Below are 19,945 nucleotides of genomic sequence, written 5' to 3'. Positions count from 1 at the left end.
ATTGGGGCTGTCATTATCTATATTCCAGTGTGATGGTAATCCCCAAGGGATAGGGGTTGTCATTATCTATATTACAGTGTGATGGTACAGTAATCCCCAAGGGATAGGGGCTGTCATTATCTATATTACAGTGTGATGTAATCCCCAAGGGTTAGGGGCTGTCATTATCTATATTACAGTGTGATGGTACAGTAATCCCCAAGGGTTAGGGGCTGTCATTATCTATATTACAGTGTGATGGTACAGTAATCCCCAAGGGATAGGGGCTGTCATTATCTATATTACAGTGTGATGGTAATCCCCAAGGGTTAGGGGCTGTCATTATCTATATTACAGTGTGATAGTACAGTAATCAGTCAGTTACAATCAGAAGTTGAGTGGATCAGAATTAGAGTAAAATAGTTCATTCTGATTCCATCACCATGGAGATCTGAGTTCTCAAGGCTGAGATGGACATCACCAGTCCAGGGGAAAACAGAGCAATGAACCTCTGACTAAACCACCACCACAAGGCCTCACACAAACACTGTCTGTGCCTGTCAACTCTGTGATGAAACATGGAGGGTGACCGAAACCGTCTGACCACCCTCTGCCATAGGCTGATTACTGGTCAGTGTTTACAACAACAAGCTTGAGCAGTGGTCAGAGTGAATGTCCTCTAAGTAGTCCTGCTGTGACTTCAGTAGGGTCATCTAAGACCCTCAAATAGGAGTTAGGACAGTTAATTTCCTAGCTAGCAAACACACACACACTAAGACCTGTAAAGAGGGCTTTGGACAGTTAATTTCCTCTGTAACACACACACACACACACACACACAATCTGAAGTGATGTAGAAGTGACAGCATTGACCCCAGCACCCCCTCACCTCTCAGTAAGAGTGTTAAAACAAAAAGGGCTCAGGTGCCTGCATTCCAAATGCCACCCTGTTCCCTGGATAGTGTACTACTTTTGATGAGATCCCTATGGGGCCCTGGTCAAAAGTAGTGCACTATAAAAGGAATAGGGTGGCATTTGGGACAGACCCAGAGATGAAAGAAGAGAGCCTGGCCACTGATGGAGAGGAATTAGACAGGAAGAAAAGGGGATTGTGTTGTAAGTGGACTCGTTTATCCCCAGCACTTTAAGGTCGGCACTCATCCCGTTTGTTCGCAGTGACAGCAGACGATATTTGAGTGCCTTAAAACGCTTTGACATTTCCAGGAAACGATGTCTTGAAGACGCTCGCCCGAGGTTGGTGATGGTAAAAAGGGGGTAATTCACAATTCACACATCTGAGGCAAGAGAACGTAGGGTAATAATTGGTTAGACCAGAGAGAGAGAGAGAGAGAGAGAGACAGGTGGGTGAAGGAGGTGTGATTGTGATTGTCAGTGACCCAACCAATTGGGGTGAAACACTATGTTAATGGTTCGGTTGTCTCGCGTTGATATTTTAAGCAACATTGTGCTGTCAAGAAAAAGATGGAGCTTCATAAACGTGGACCAGAGGTTTTCTGTAAGGCAGAACACGCTACTGTCAGTGAACTGTCAAAGTAACGACACAAGTGTGTCTTTATGTCATCAGTGTTACATTATTACATAGTACTACTACTGTGTGTTATTACAGCAAAATACTGCATCAATGAACAACCATTCAAACTGTACAGTTAAAGTAGTTGGTCTGTAACGTGTCATTACAGTAGTTGGTCTGTAACGTGTCATTACCGTAGTTGGTCTGTAACGTGTCATTACAGTAGTTGGTCTGTAACGTGTCATTACAGTAGTTGGTCTGTAACGTGGCATTACAGTAGTTGGTCTGTAATGTGTCATTACCGTAGTTGGTCTGTAACGTGTCATTACAGTAGTTGGTCTGTAACGTGTCACTACAGTAGTTGGTCTGTAACGTGTCATTACAGTAGTTGGTCTGTAACGTGTCATTACAGTAGTTGGTCTGTAACGTGTCATTACAGTAGTTGGTCTGTAGCGTGTCACTACAGTAGTTGGTCTGTAATGTGTCATTACAGTAGTTGGTCTGTAACGTGTCATTACAGTAGTTGGTCCTTAACGTGTCATTACAGTAGTTGGTCTGTAACGTGTCAAGGTAGTTGGTCTGTAACGTGTCATTACAGTAGTTGGTCTGTAACATGTCATTACAGTAGTTGGTCTGTAACGTGTCATTACAGTAGTTGGTCTGTAACGTGTCATTACAGTAGTTGGTCTGTAACGTGGCATTACAGTAGTTGGTCTGTAACGTGTCATTACCGTAGTTGGTCTGTAATGTGTCATTACAGTAGTTGGTCTGTAACGTGGCATTACAGTAGTTGGTCTGTAACGTGTCATTACCGTAGTTGGTCTGTAATGTGTCATTACAGTAGTTGGTCTGTAACGTGTCATTACAGTAGTTGGTCTGTAGCGTGTCATTACAGTAGTTGGTCTATAACGTGTCATTACCGTAGTTGGTCTGTAACGTGTCATTACAGTAGTTGGTCTGTAATGTGACATTACAGTAGTTGGTCTGTAACGTGTCATTACCGTAGTTGGTCTGTAACGTGTCATTACAGTAGTTGGTCTGTAACGTGTCATTACAGTAGTTGGTCTGTAACGTGTCATTACAGTAGTTGGTCTGTAGCATGTCATTACAGTAGTTGGTCTATAACATGTCATTACCGTAGTTGGTCTGTAACGTGTCATTACAGTAGTTGGTCTGTAACGTGTCATTACAGTAGTTGGTCTGTAGCATGTCATTACAGTAGTTGGTCTATAACATGTCATTACCGTAGTTGGTCTGTAACGTGTCATTACAGTAGTTGGTCTGTAGCGTGTCATTACAGTAGTTGGTCTATAACGTGTCATTACAGTAGTTGGTCTGTAACGTGTCACTACAGTAGTTGGTCTGTAACGTGTCACTACACTAGTTGGTCCGTAACGTGTCAGAATGCTCAGACCTATCCGTATGGACAGTACAGCACATCCTTTTCAAGCCTGTGTGAGCATCACACACACACACAGGTGGGCACCCAGGCAGCATAGCGAAGTGAGGCAGCCGCCCGCCAGCCCGTCCACCTGCCTGCATGAGGAACACTGTCTAAAAATAATAGTCTCCCGGCATAAACAAGTAGGACAGGAGGTTTTGGGATGAGTGAACATTGGTTGACAGACGGACAGAGTGTTTCCAAAATGGCACCCTATTCCATACGTAGAGCACTACTTTCGACCAAAAGTAGTGCACTACATAGTGAATATAAGGGTGCCATTTGGGACCAGGGTGCCACAGACAGACAGAACTCAGTCAGTTTGAGGCATAGTTGGATTAGAGACATTCATTTCCTCCTGAACTCAATTATATTCTACAAAGGATGACATCTCCAGTTAATTGCAGTCTTTCCACATGAGGGAATGATTTGCACTTCTCAATTCCCCAGCCATGTGTACTCTGTTCCGCATGTACAGACTTCATCTAATGTGTGGAAATATTGCAAATGAGTTCTGTGGGGGAAAAGTTTTATGTAGAGTTGGGAGGCTTTGAGAGGTAAACTAGTGGTTATAATCAGAGCTAGAAATAGTCTTATTCAGCTCAGAGTCCATCCTGTCTGTTGTAAATACTCTTTTCCTTTCTTTTCATCTCCTCCTCCTCTTCCTCTCCTCCCATCCTTTCCCTCTCATCCTCCTCTTCCTCTCCTCCTCCTATTCCTCTCCTCCTCCACTTCCTCTCCTCCTCCACTTCCTCTCCTCCCATCCTTCTCATCTCCTCCCATCATTTTCCTCACGTCCTCTTCCTCTCCTCCCATCCTCTTCCTCTCCTCCAATCCTCTTCTTCTCCTCCAATCCTCTTCCTCTCCTCCCATCCCTTTCCTCTCCTCCTCTTCCTCTCCTCCAATACTTTTCCTCTCCTCCAATCCTTTTCCTCTCCTCCAATCCTCTTCCTCTCCTCCAATCCTCTTCCTCTCCTTCTCCTCACATCATCTTCCTCCCAACCTCTTCCTCTCCTCATCTTACTCTCCTCCTCTCCTCTCCTCCCATCCTCTTCCTCTCCACCCATCCTTTTCCTCTCCTCCTCCTCTTCATCCTCCTCTCCTCCCATCCTATCCTCTCCCTCTCTTCCTCTCCTCCCATACTCTTCCTCTCCTCATATCCTCTTCCTCTCCTCCCATCCTACCTGTGTCTCCCAACAGGTGAGGAAGGTAGGGCAAGATTCAAGGAGAGAATCCATCTCCAGTAGGACAGGACTCAATGAAACTAGTAAAGACTATTGAGAAGCAACCCATGTCTATATACTATACCCCAGACACATACTGTATCTGAAGACAAGGAAACTAGTCAAAACGTTTGAGACAGTGCTCATGTCTGTTGGCCTGGGTGCCAGTCTGTTTCTGCTCTCTTGACAACTCCTTATGGAATTGTCATGTCATGTTTAGCTTGACAATGACAATGGCAAAAGCACAACCCGATCTGGGACCAGGCTACATGTCTGTATCCTCTACACAGACAGATCTAAAGAGACAGGATTCCAGGAAGGCCATGGTCAACACAAGGAAAAGGAGGAGGAAGAGGAGGAGGAGAAGAAGGAGAAAGAGAAGGAAGAGGAGGAAGAGGTAGAAAATGAGGAGGAGAAAGAGGAGGAAGAGGAGGATAAGGAAGAGAAGAATGAAGAGAAGGTGGAAGAGGAAGAGAAGGAAGAGAAGGAAAAAGAGGAAGAGGAGGAAGAGGTAGAAAAGGAGGAGGAGAAAGGGGAGGAAGAGGAGGATAAGGACGAGAAGAAAGAAGAGAAGGTGGAGGATGAAGAGAAGGAAGAGAAGGAAGAGGAGGAGACGGAGGAGGATGAGGAGGAGGAGGAGGAGGAAGAGGAAGCGAAGGAAGATAAGGAAAACAAGGAAGAGGAAGAGGAGGAGGAGGAGGAGTAGGAGGAGGTGGAGGAGAAGGGGAACAAAAGTTGAGGTTTGCCACTTGCTCAGGAGATGGAATAATGAAACAGTGAAGTGTTAAGATGTGACAAGAAGGAATCACATTATATAGCAGCTATACCAGCGACTGGGGTGGTTAATGGACCTGTTACATGTCAACACATCAGTCCACCAGTTTGTTACAGAGTCTCTATGTTAATGTCAAGACATCAGACCACCAGTCTGTTACAGCGTGTCTATGTCAATGTTAAAAACCTCTTGCTCCTACCCGAGACGCAGACGTCCCATCTAGACATCTGGAAATGCAAATGCGCTACGCTAAATGCTAATAGCACTCGTTAAAACTCAAATGTTCATTAAAATACACATGCAGGGTACTGAATTAAAGCTACACTCGTTGTGAATCCAGGCAACAAGTCAGATTTTTAAAATGCTTTTCGGCGAAAGCATGAGAAGCTATTATCTGATAGCATGTAACACCCCAAAAGACCCGCAGGGGACGTAAACAAAATAATTAGCATAATTAGCATAGCATTTTATAAAATATAAAACATTCATTACCTTTGACCATCTTCTTTGTTGGCACTCCTAGATGTCCCATAAACATCACTATTGGGTCTTTTTTTTCGATTAAATCGGTCCATATATAGCCTAGATATCGATCTATGAAGACTGTGTGATCAAGGAAAAAAATTGCGTTTTATAACGTAACGTCATTTTTTTTATTAAAAAAGTCGACGATAAACTTTCACAAAACACTTCGAAATACTTTTGTAATGCAACTTTAGGTATTAGTAAACGTTAATAAGCGATCAAATTGATCACAAGGCGATGTATATTCTATAGCTGTACTTCTGGAAATAATGTCCGGGTAAATCTCCACCAAAATATCAGGTCGGAGACCGGAAGAAATGTGCTGCCTCGTGTCCGTTTGACCAAGAAACAATTCGTAGGCAAATGACAAGACTGTTGACATCGTGTGGAAGCTGTAGGTATTGCAACCTCGGCCCCATTTAATGTGGTTCACGTTTAACAATGGGTTCAAGTGGCGCATTGATATATTTTCCCATTTTCAGTGATCAGATTTTCCTGCACTTTTCGATGAAACGCACGTTCTGTTATAGTCACAGCCGTGATTTAACCAGTTTGAGAAATGTTTGAGTGTTTTCTATCCACACATACTAATCATATGCATATACTATATTCCTGGCATGAGTAGCAGGGCGCTGAAATGTTGCGCGATTTTTAACAGAATGTTCGAAAAAGTAGGGGGTAGGATAAAGAGGTTTTTAAGACATCAGACAACCAGTCTGTTACAGAGTCTCTATGTTAATGTCAAGACATCAGACCACCAGTCTGTTACAGTGTGTCTATGTTAAGAAATCAGACCACCAGTCTGTTACAGAGTCTCTATGTTAATGTCAAGACATCAGACCACCAGTCTGTTACAGTGTGTCTATGTTAATGTCAAGACATCAGACCACCAGTCTGTTACAGTGTGTCTATGTTAATGTCAAGACATCAGACCACCAGCCTGTTACAGTATGTCTATAGTCTGTTACAGTATGTCTATAGTCTGTTACAGTATGTCTATAGTCTGTTACAGTATGTCTATAGTCTGTTACAGTGTGTCTATAGTCTGTTACAGTATGTCTATAGTTTGTTACAGTATGTCTATAGTTTGTTACAGTGTGTATATAGTCTGTTACAGTATGTCTATAGTCTGTTACAGTGTGTCTATAGTCTGTTACAGTGTTTCTATAGTCTGTTACAGTATGTCTATAGTCTGTTACAGTATGTCTATAGTCTGTTACACTATGTCTATAGTCTGTTACAGTGTGTCTATAGTCTGTTACAGTATGTCTATAGTCTGTTACAGTATGTCTATAGTCTGTTACAGTGTGTCTATAGTCTGTTACAGTGTTTCTATAGTCTGTTACAGTATGTCTATAGTCTGTTACAGTATGCCTATAGTCTGTTACAGTATGGCTATAGTCTGTTACAGTATGTCTATAGTCTGTTACAGTATGTCTATAGTCTGTTACAGTATGTCTATAGTCTGTTACAGTATGTCTATAGTCTGTTACAGTGTGTATATAGTCTGTTACAGTATGTCTATAGTCTGTTACAGTATGGCTATAGTCTGTTACAGTATGTCTATAGTCTGTTACAGTATGTCTATAGTCTGTTACAGTATGTCTATAGTCTGTTACAGTATGTCTATAGTCTGTTACAGTATGTCTATGGGGTCTGGCTATAGTCTGTTACAGTATGTCTATAGTCTGTTACAGTATGTCTATAGTCTGTTACAGTGTGTCTATAGTCTGTTACAGTATGTCTATAGTCTGTTACAGTATGTCTATAGTCTGTTACAGTATGTCTATAGTCTGTTACAGTATGTCTATAGTCTGTTACAGTATGTCTATAGTCTGTTACAGTATGTCTATAGTCTGTTACAGTATGTCTATAGTCTGTTACAGTATGTCTGTAGTCTGTTACAGTATGTCTATAGTCTGTTACAGTATGTCTATAGTCTGTTACAGTATGTCTATAGTCTGTTACAGTATGTCTATAGTCTGTTACAGTATGTCTATAGTCTGTTACAGTGTGTCTATAGTCTGTTACAGTATGTCTATAGTCTGTTACAGTATGTCTATAGTCTGTTACAGTGTGTCTATAGTCTGTTACAGTATGTCTATGGGGTCTGGCTATAGTCTGTTACAGTATGTCTATAGTCTGTTACAGTATGTCTATGGGGTCTGGCTATAGTATGTTACAGTATGTCTATAGTCTGTTACAGTATGTCTATGGGGTCTGGCTATAGTCTGTTACAGTATGTCTATAGTCTGTTACAGTATGTCTATGGGGTCTGGCTATAGTCTGTTACAGTATGTCTATAGTCTGTTACAGTATGTCTATAGTCTGTTACAGTGTGTCTATAGTCTGTTACAGTATGTCTATAGTCTGTTACAGTATGTCTATAGTCTGTTACAGTATGTCTATAGTCTGTTACAGTATGTCTATAGTCTGTTACAGTATGTCTATAGTCTGTTACAGTGTGTCTATAGTCTGTTACAGTATGTCTATAGTCTGTTACAGTATGTCTATAGTCTGTTACAGTGTGTCTATAGTCTGTTACAGTATGTCTATGGGGTCTGGCTATAGTCTGTTACAGTGTGTCTATAGTCTGTTACAGTATGTCTATAGTCTGTTACAGTATGTCTATAGTCTGTTACAGTATGTCTATGGGGTCTGGCTATAGCCTCCATTAAAGCCTGTACATCAGAGATGGATGGACTTTAACTCTATTCTCTAAGCACCACTCAGCCGACGTGTGTTACCACCACTACACACACACTGCAGATTAGCAGCCTGCTCCCACACTAGGGGGTGGAGGTGGGTGGGCTGTCTGAGGGGATCAACTGGGTTGAACTGGAATAATCCAGGACCTAGCAATTTCCAGAGATTACAGATTTCAGACAGAAAGACTATAAAGAAAGGCTAGAGGGAGAGAGAGAGAGAGAGAGAGAGAGAGAAAGCCCCTTGAATTGAATTGAGATAGAGAGAGAGAGAGAGAGAGAGAGAGAGAGAGAGAGAGAGAGAGAGAGATGCTCTCCTGACCATTGTTGTCATAAATATGAGGTGTCTGAAATCGCAGGATCAGGATTATGTCAGGATGAGGATTATCTCAGGGGATAACAATAGATGGTGAGCTAGTTGATGACATCACGGAGGTGCACTTGGCCCCAGTCCCTCTCAATCACATCCTCATATCATAACACCACACCTGATCCGCCTCCGTGTTAGCAGAAACTAAACCCATATCATTGTGTCCTGTTGTTGTTTGCTACAAGGGGTATCAGTGACATCATCACTGTTTGGTTGAACACTCTATTCTGACCAGAGATTCCATAGGACGCTGGTGAACCGTAGGCGCTATACAGGGAATAGGACTCTGGTGGACAGTAGTGCTCTATCTACGGAATAGGATCCTGGTGGACAGTAGTGCTCTATGTAGGGAATTGGACTCTGGTGGACAGTAGTGCTCTATGTAGGGAATAGGACCCTGGTGGACAGTAGTGCTCTATGTAGGGAATTGGACTCTGGTGGACAGTAGTGCTCTATGTAGGGGATAGGACTCTGGTGGACAGTAGTGCTCTATCTACGGAATAGGACCCTGGTGGACAGTAGTGCTCTATGTAGGGAATAGGACTCTGGTGGACAGTAGTGCTCTATGTAGGGAATATGACTCTGGTGGACAGTAGTGCTCTATGTAGGGAATAGGACTCTGGTGGACAGTAGTGCTCTATGTAGGGAATAGGACTCTGGTGGACAGTAGTGCTCTATGTAGGGAATAGGACTCTGGTGGACAGTAGTGCTCTATGTAGGGAATAGGACTCTGGTGGACAGTAGTGCTCTATGTAGGGAATATGACTCTGGTGGACAGTAGTGCTCTATGTAGGGGATAGGACTCTGGTGGACAGTAGTGCTCTATGTAGGGAATAGGACTCTGGTGGACAGTAGTGCTCTATGTAGGGGATAGGGGTGTCATTTGAGATGCAAGCCCATAAAAGTCTGTCTGGGACCCAACACCAGTTCCTTCTCTGTGTCTAACCAAACAGGAGGACACATTTCAGCCAGATGGGAACATGTGTTGTGTTGGTTCACAATAACAGAGTAAACATATATAAGTCTATAAAATATGTCAGTATAAATATTAGCAGATATAACACTCAGGGAAAACATTTGTCATCGTGCAGAACACTGTGCACGTTACTAAATTAACCATAAACCTCCTTATAATCTAGCAGGGTGATTTCATTCAATTTTTCATCAACAATGTGGGTTATAAAGAGTCTTATAAACTGGGTGGTACGAACCCTTGAATGCTGATTGGCTGACAGCCGTTGTATATCAGACCGTATACCACAGGTATGACAAAATATGTATTTGTACTGCTCTAACCAGTTTATAATAGCAATAAGGCACCTCAGGGGTTTGTGGTATGTGGCCATTATACCACGGCTAAGGGCTGTAATCCAGGCACTCCGCGTTGCGTCGTGCATTAGAACAGCCCTTAGCTGTGGTATATTGGCCATACACCACACCCCCTCGTGCCTTATTGCTATAAAATATGTATGTATTGGTCAATTGACTCATCTCTGGTTAAGATTACAATGAGGATTACGGTATTTTTTTGCACTTTGTGCAATGTTCTGCACTACAGAAATGTCCCACTCCATCCCAGTCTAAACAGATGGTTTAAGGTCCAGGCACCCACTGGCATACACCTTGTCAATCACACTGCATTTAAAGGATCTATGTATTTATCTGGATAAATATGACTAATGTGTCATTTCAACATCGTCCTGCTGCTCTTATAGTAAAAGAATTCAGGAAATATGAAGTATGTATCATGGTTTTATGAAGCTGGATAATTCACACCTTATGTTTCCTTATTACACCAGTAATAATGTATTAGACTAGATACAACACTACACTGAACACAGTGGTTATTATTCTAGTAATAATGTATTAGACTAGATACAACACTACACTGAACACAGTGGTTATTATTCTAGTAATAATGTATTAGACTAGATACAACACTACACTGAACACAGTAATAATGTATCAGACTAGATACAACACCACACTGAACACAGTGGTTATTATTCTAGGAATAATGTATTAGACTAGATACAACACTACACTGAACACAGTAATAATGTATTAGACTAGATACAACATAACACTGAACACAGTAATAATGTATTAGACTAGATATAACACCACACTGAACACAGTGGTTATTATTCTAGTAATAATGTATTAGACTAGATACAACATAACACTGAACACAGTGGTTATTATTCTAGTAATAATGTAGTAGACTAGATACAACATAACACTGAACACAGTAATAATGTATTAGACTAGATATAACACTACACTGAACACAGTGGTTATTATTCTAGGAATAATGTATTAGACTAGATACAACACTACACTGAACACAGTAATAATGTATTAGACTAGATACAACACTACACTGAACACAGTAATAATGTATTAGACTAGATACAACACTACACTGAACACAGTAATAATGTATCAGACTAGATACAACACCACACTGAACACAGTGGTTATTATTCTAGTAATAATGTATTAGACTAGATACAACACTACACTGAACACAGTAATAATGTATCAGACTAGATACAACACAACACTGAACACAGTGGTTATTATTCTAGTAATAATGTATTAGACTAGATACAACACTACACTGAACACAGTAATAATGTATTAGACTAGATATAACACTACAATGAACACAGTGGTTATTATTCTAGTAATAATGTATTAGACTAGATACAACATAACACTGAACACAGTAATAATGTATTAGACTAGATACAACACCACACTGAACACAGTGGTTATTATTCTAGTAATAATGTATTAGACTAGATACAACACTACAATGAACACAGTGGTTATTATTCTAGTAATAATGTATTAGACTAGATACAACACTACACTGAACAGAGTAGTTATTATTCTAGTAATAATGTATTAGACTAGATACAACATAACACTGAACACAGTAATAATGTATTAGACTAGATATAAAACTACACTGAACACAGTAGTTATTATTCTAGTAATAATGTATTAGACTAGATACAACATAACACTGAACACAGTAATAATGTATTAGACTAGATATAAAACTACACTGAACACAGTAGTTATTATTCTAGTAATAATGTATTAGACTAGATACAACATAACACTGAACACAGTAATAATGTATTAGACTAGATATAACACTACACTGAACACAGTAATAATGTATTACACTAGATACAACACTACACTGAACACAGTAATAATGTATCAGACTAGATACAACACCACACTGAACACAGTGGTTATTATTCTAGGAATAATGTATTAGACTAGATACAACACTACACTGAACACAGTAATAATGTATTAGACTAGATACAACACTACACTGAACACAGTAATAATGTATTAGACTAGATACAACACTACACTGAACACAGTAATAATGTATTAGACTAGATACAACACTACAATGAACACAGTAATAATGTATTAGACTAGATACAACACTACACTGAACACAGTAATAATGTATTAGACTAGATACAACACTACACTGAGTTCAACACTTCACACAGTCCATAGACCTCACCTCATACAGTACATAGACCTCACCTCATACAGTACATAGACCTCACCTCATATAGTACAGTAGACCTCACCTCATATAGTACAGGTGACCTCACCTCATACAGTACAGTCCATAGACCTCACCTCATATAGTACATAGACCTCACCTCATATAGTACATAGACCTCACCTCACATATTACAGTAGACCTCACCTCATACAGTCCATAAACCTCACCTCATATAGTACAGGTGACCTCACCTCATACAGTACAGTCCATAGACCTCACCTCATACAGTACATAGACCTCACCTCATACAGTACATAGACCTCACCTCATACAGTACAGTCCATAGACCTCACCTCATACAGTACAGTAGACCTCACCTCATACAGTACATAGACCTCACCTCATACAGTACAGTCCATAGACCTCAACTCATACAGTACAGTCCATAGACCTCACCTCATACAGTACATAGACCTCACCTCATACAGTACATAGACCTCACCTCATACAGTACAGTACATAGACCTCACCTCATACAGTACATAGACCTCACCTCATATAGTACAGTAGACCTCACCTCATACAGTACAGTAGACCTCACCTCATACAGTACAGTACAGTAGACCTCAACTCATATAGTACAGTAGACCTCACCTCATATAGTAGAGTAGACCTCACCTCATACAGTACAGTACAGTAGACCTCACCTCATACAGTACAGTACAGTAGACCTCAACTCATATAGTACAGTAGACCTCACCTCATATAGTACAGTAGACCTCACCTCATATAGTACAGTAGACCTCACCTCATACAGTACAGTATACCTCACCTCATACAGTACAGTACAGTAGACCTCACCTCATACAGTACAGTATACCTCACCTCATACAGTACAGTACAGTATACCTCACCTCATACAGTACAGTAGACCTCAACTCATATAGTACAGTAGACCTCACCTCATATAGTAGAGTAGACCTCACCTCATACAGTACATAGACCTCACCTCATACAGTACATAGACCTCACCTCATACAGTACATAGACCTCACCTCATACAGTACATAGACCTCACCTCATACAGTACAGTAGACCTCACCTCATACAGTACATAGACCTCACCTCATACAGTACATAGACCTCACCTCATACAGTACATAGACCTCACCTCATACAGTACAGTAGACCTCACCTCATACAGTACATAGACCTCACCTCATACAGTACATAGACCTCACCTCATACAGTACAGTACATAGACCTCACCTCATACAGTACAGTAGACCTCAACTCATACAGTACAGTACAGTAGACCTCAGCTCATATAGTGCAGAACAGTAGACCTTACCTCATACAATACAGTAGAACTCACCTCATACAATACAGTGGAACTCACCTCATACAGTACAGTAGAACTCACCTCATACAGTACATAGACCTCACCTCATACAGTACAGTAGACCTCACCTCATACAGTACAGTAGACCTCACCTCATACAGTACATAGCTCTCACCTCATACAGTACAGTAGACCTCACCACATACAGTACAGTAGACCTCACCTCACACAGCACATAGACCTCAACCTCACACAGCACATAGACCTCACCTCATACAGCACATAGACCTCACCTCACACAGCACATAGACCTCACCTCACACAGCACATAGACCTCACCTCACACAGCACATAGACCTCACCTCACACAGCACATAGACCTCACCTCACACAGCACATAGACCTCACCTCACACAGCACATAGACCTCACCTCACACAGCACATAGACCTCACCTCACACAGCACATAGACCTCACCTCAGATCTGGACCAGGAGGTCCTCTATGTTCATTATCTCCCAAACACAGTTCAGGTCGTCTTTTCCTATTTTGTTGCTTGTGCAAATCATTGTGTGTGTGTGTGTGTGTGTGTGTGTGTGTGTGTGTGTGTGTGTGTGTGTGTGTGTGTTGGAGGGGGAGGTGTGTGTGTTGTGGAGGGGGGAAGTGTGTGTGTGTTTGTGTGTGTGTGTGTGTGTGTGTGTGTGTGGTGGATGGTAGAAGTGTGTGTGTGTGTGTGTGTGTGTGTGTGTGTGTGTGTGTGTGTGTGTGTGTGTGTGTGTGTGTGTGTGTGTGTGTGTGTGTGTGTGTGTGTGTGTGTGTGTTGGAGGGGGAGGTAGACCTCACCTCATATAGTACAGTAGACCTCACCTCATACAGTACAGTCCATAGACCTCACCTCATATATTACAGTAGACCTCACCTCATACAGTACAGTCCATAGACCTCACCTCATATATTACAGTAGACCTCACCTCATACAGTCCATAGACCTCACCTCATACAGTACATAGACCTCACCTCATACAGTACAGTAGACCTCACCTCATATAGTACAGGTGACCTCACCTCATACAGTACAATAGACCTCACCTCATACAGTACAGTAGACCTCACCTCATATAGTACAGTAGACCTCACCTCATATAGTACAGTAGACCTCACCTCATACAGTACAGTAGACCTCACCTCATACAGTACATAGACCTCACCTCATACAGTACATAGACCTCACCTCATACAGTACATAGACCTCACCTCATACAGTACAGTAGACCTCACCTCATATAGTACAGTAGACCTCACCTCATACAGTACAGTCCATAGACCTCACCTCATATATTACAGTAGACCTCACCTCATACAGTACAGTACATAGACCTCACCTCATACAGTACAGTAGACCTCACCTCATACAGTCCATAGACCTCACCTCATACAGTACATAGACCTCACCTCATACAGTACATAGACCTCACCTCATACAGTACAGTAGACCTCACCTCATATAGTACAGTAGACCTCACCTCATACAGTACAGTAGACCTCACCTCATACAGTACATAGACCTCACCTCATACAGTACATAGACCTCACCTCATACAGTACAGTACAGTAGACCTCACCTCATACAGTACAGTAGACCTCACCTCATACAGTACAGTAGACCTCACCTCATACAGTACATAGACCTCACCTCATACAGTACATAGACCTCACCTCATACAGTACAGTACATAGACCTCACCTCATACAGTACAGTACAGTAGACCTCACCTCATACAGTACAGTAGACCTCACCTCATATATTACAGTAGACCTCACCTCATACAGTACAGTAGACCTCACCTCATACAGTACATAGACCTCACCTCATATAGTACATAGACCTCACCTCATACAGTACATAGACCTCACCTCATACAGTACATAGACCTCACCTCATACAGTACATAGACCTCACCTCATACAGTACAGTACAGTAGACCTCACCTCATACAGTACAGTAGACCTCACCTCATATATTACAGTAGACCTCACCTCATACAGTACAGTAGACCTCACCTCATACAGTACATAGACCTCACCTCATATAGTACAGTAGAGCTCACCTCATACAGTACATAGACCTCACCTCATACAGTACATAGACCTCACCTCATACAGTACATAGACCTCACCTCATACAGTACAGTAGACCTCACCTCATACAGTACAGTAGACCTCACCTCATATATTACAGTAGAACTCACCTCATATAGTACAGTAGACCTCACCTCATACAGTACATAGACCTCACCTCATACAGTACAGTAGACCTCACCTCATACAGTACAGTAGACCTCACCTCATACAGTACAGTAGACCTCACCTCATATAGTACAGTACAGTAGACCTCACCTCATACAGTACAGTAGACCTCACCTCATATAGTACAGTACAGTAGACCTCACCTCATATAGTACAGTAGACCTCACCTCATATAGTACATAGACCTCACCTCATACAGTACATAGACCTCACCTCATACAGTACAGTAGACCTCAACTCATATAGTACAGTACAGTAGACCTCACCTCATATAGTACATAGACCTCACCTCATACAGTACATAGACCTCACCTCATACAGTACAGTAGACCTCAACTCATATAGTGCAGTACAGTAGACCTCACCTCATACAGTACAGTAGACCTCACCTCATATAGTACAGTACAGTAGACCTCACCTCATACAGTACAGTAGACCTCACCTCATATAGTACAGTACAGTAGACCTCACCTCATACAGTACATAGACCTCACCTCATATAGTACAGTAGACCTCACCTCATACAGTACATAGACCTCACCTCATACAGTACAGTAGACCTCAACTCATATAGTGCAGTACAGTAGACCTCACCTCATACAGTACAGTAGACCTCACCTCATATAGTACAGTACAGTAGACCTCACCTCATACAGTACAGTAGACCTCACCTCATATAGTACAATACAGTAGAACTCACCTCATATAGTACAGTACAGTAGACCTCACCTCATACAGTACAGTAGACCTCACCTCATATAGTACAGTACAGTAGACCTCACCTCATACAGTACAGTAGACCTCACCTCATATAGTACAGTACAGTAGACCTCACCTCATACAGTACATAGACCTCACCTCATACAGTACAGTAGACCTCAACTCATACAGTACAGTCCATAGACCTCACCTCATACAGTACAGTCCATAGACCTCACCTCATACAGTACAGTCCATAGACCTCACCTCATACAGTACAGTAGACCTCACCTCATACAGTACAGTAGACCTCACCTCATACAGTCCATAGACCTCACCTCATATAGTACAGTAGACCTCACCTCATACAGTACAGTCCATAGACCTCACCTCATACAGTACAGTCCATAGACCTCCCCTCATACAGTACATAGACCTCACCTCATACAGTACAGTAGACCTCACCTCATACAGTACAGTAGACCTCACCTCATACAGTACAGTAGACCTCACCTCATACAGTACAGTAGACCTCACCTCATACAGTACAGTACAGTAGACCTCAACTCATATAGTACAGTAGACCTCACCTCATATAGTAGAGTAGACCTCACCTCATACAGTACAGTAAATAGACCTCACCTCATATAGTACAGTACAGTAGACCTCAACTCATATAGCACAGTAGACCTCACCTCATATAGTACAGTATACCTCACCTCATACAGTACAGTAGACCTCACCTCATACAGTACAGTAGACCTCAACTCATATAGTGCAGAACAGTAGACCTTACCTCATACAATACAGTAGAACTCACCTCATACAGTACAGTAGAACTCACCTCATACAATACAGTAGAACTCACCTCATACAATACAGTAGAACTCACCTCATACAATACAGTGGAACTCACCTCATACAATACAGTAGAACTCACCTCATACAATACAGTAGAACTCACCTCATACAATACAGTAGAACTCACCTCATACAGTACAGTAGACCTCACCTCATACAGTACAGTAGAACTCACCTCATACAGTACAGTAGACCTCACCTCATACAGTACAGTAGAGCTCACCTCATACAGTACAGTAGAACTCACCTCATACAGTACAGAACAGTAGACCTCACCTCATACAGTACAGTAGAGCTCACCACATACAGTACAGTAGCTCTCACCTCATACAGTACAGTAGACCTCACCACATACAGTACAGTAGACCTCACCTCATATAGTACAGTACAGTAGAGCTCACCTCATACAGTACAGTAGCTCTCACCTCATACAGTACAGTACAGTAGAGCTCACCTCATACAGTACAGTAGCTCTCACCTCATACAGTACAGTAGACCTCACCACATACAGTACAGTAGACCTCACCTCACACAGCACATAGACCTCACCTCACACAGCACATAGACCTCACCTCACACAGCACATAGACCTCACCTCACACAGCACATAGACCTCACCTCACACAGCACATAGACCTCACCTCACACAGCACATAGACCTCACCTCACACAGCACATAGACCTCACCTCACACAGCACATAGACCTCACCTCACACAGCACATAGACCTCACCTCAGATCTGGACCAGGAGGTCCTCTATGTTCATTATCTCCCAAACACAGTTCAGGTCGTCTTTTCCTATTTTGTTGCTTGTGCAAATCATTGTGTGTGTGTGTGTGTGTGTGTGTGTGTGTGTGTGTGTGTGTGTGTGTGTGTGTGTGTGTGTGTGTGTGTGTGTGTGTGTGTGTGTGTGTGTGTGTGTGTGCATGTGAATGTGCATGTGCATCTGAATGCGTGTGCAAATGCGTGTGTGCGTTTCCACTTGTGCAAGTAATTGTTTGTGTGTGTGTGTGTGTGTGTGTGTGTGTGTGTGTGTGTGTGTGTGTGTGTGTGTGTGGTGTGTGTGTGTGTGTGTGTGTTTGTTTTGCTTAATACATCTGGAAGCAAGGCATTAAATACATTGCCTGGTGCAGCTAACCTCTTACAAGTCTCCTAAAATAACATCCATTAAACATATCTGTAAATGATGGCAGTAATTATGTCAGTATGAAGTCACGCTCCAGCTCTCATAACCTTTACCTCCAGCTCTCATAACCTTTACCTCCAGCTCTCATAACCTTTACCTCCAGCTCTCATAACCTTTACCTCCAGCTGCTCATAACCTTTACCTCCAGCTCTCATAACCTTTACCTCCAGCTCTCATAACCTTTACCTCCAGCTCTCATAACCTTTACCTCCAGCTCTCATAACCTTTACCTCCAGCTGCTCATTAAGAGGTCAACCTATTCACATAGATGCGCCACACACTCACACGCATGCACACACACACACACACACACAGACACACACACACACACAGACACACACACACACAGACACACACACACACACACACACACAGACACACACACACACACACACACACACACACACACACACACACACACACACACACACACACACACACACACACACACACACACACACACACACACACACACACACACACACACACACACACACACAGACACACACACACACACACACACACACAGACACACACACACACACACACACACACACACACACACACACACACACACACACAGACACACACACACACACACAAAAAAAAACACACACATTCTAGATTATGCCGGAGAGAGCAGTCTGTAACTTCATACTCAGCCTCAATGTGGCTTCAGTCAATGTGGTTTCAGTCAGTGTGGCTTCAGTCAGTGTGGCTTCAGTCAATGTGGCTTCAGTCAGTGTGGCTTCAGTCAGTGTGGCTTCAGTCAATGTGGCTTCAGTCAATGTGGCTTCAGTCAGTGTGGTTTCAGTCAATGTGGCTTCAGTCAGTGTGGCTTCAGTCAATGTGGCTTCAGTCAATGTGGCTTCAGTCAGTGTGGCTTCAGTCAGTGTGGTTTCAGTCAGTGTGGTTTCAGTCAGTGTGGCTTCAGTCAATGTGGCTTCAGTCAGTGTGGCTTCAGTCAATGTGGCTTCAGTCAATGTGGCTTCAGTCAATGTGGCTTCAGTCAATGTGGCTTCAGTCAGTGTGGCTTCAGTCAGTGTGGCTTCAGTCAATGTGGCTTCAGTCAATGTGGCTTCAGTCAATGTGGCTTCAGTCAGTGTGGCTTCAGTCAATGTGGCTTCAGTCAATGTGGCTTCAGTCAGTGTGGCTTCAGTCAGTGTGGCTTCAGTCAGTGTGGTTTTCAGTCAGTGTGGTTTCAGTCAGTGTGGCTTCAGTCAATGTGGCTTCAGTCAGTGTGGTTTCAGTCAGTGTGGCTTCAGTCAATGTGGCTTCAGTCAGTGTGGCTTCAGTCAGTGTGGCTTCAGTCAATGTGGCTTCAGTCAGTGTGGCTTCAGTCAGTGTGGCTTCAGTCAATGTGGCTTCAGTCAGTGTGGCTTCAGTCAGTGTGGCTTCAGTCAGTGTGGCTTCAGTCAGTGTGGCTTCAGTCAGTGGTGTTTGAAGTGTTT

At 42.4% G+C, this 19,945-nt stretch overlaps 2 pseudogenes; both read left to right on the top strand.

The window, feature by feature from the left end:
- The first annotated feature begins 14,460 nt into the window (after positions 1 to 14,460).
- LOC116362518 (dynein heavy chain-like) lies at positions 14,461 to 15,846 on the top strand (annotated as a pseudogene).
- An 870-nt stretch (positions 15,847 to 16,716) lies between these two features.
- On the top strand, positions 16,717 to 17,818 carry LOC116362519 (dynein heavy chain-like; annotated as a pseudogene).
- The last annotated feature ends 2,127 nt before the right edge of the window (positions 17,819 to 19,945 follow it).

The sequence above is a fragment of the Oncorhynchus kisutch genome, unplaced genomic scaffold (genome assembly GCF_002021735.2).
Source record: "Oncorhynchus kisutch isolate 150728-3 unplaced genomic scaffold, Okis_V2 scaffold831, whole genome shotgun sequence".
NCBI classification, from domain to species: Eukaryota; Metazoa; Chordata; class Actinopteri; order Salmoniformes; family Salmonidae; genus Oncorhynchus; species Oncorhynchus kisutch.
Note: the sequence above shows the minus strand (reverse complement) of the source record. Positions and strands in the feature narration are given on the sequence as shown.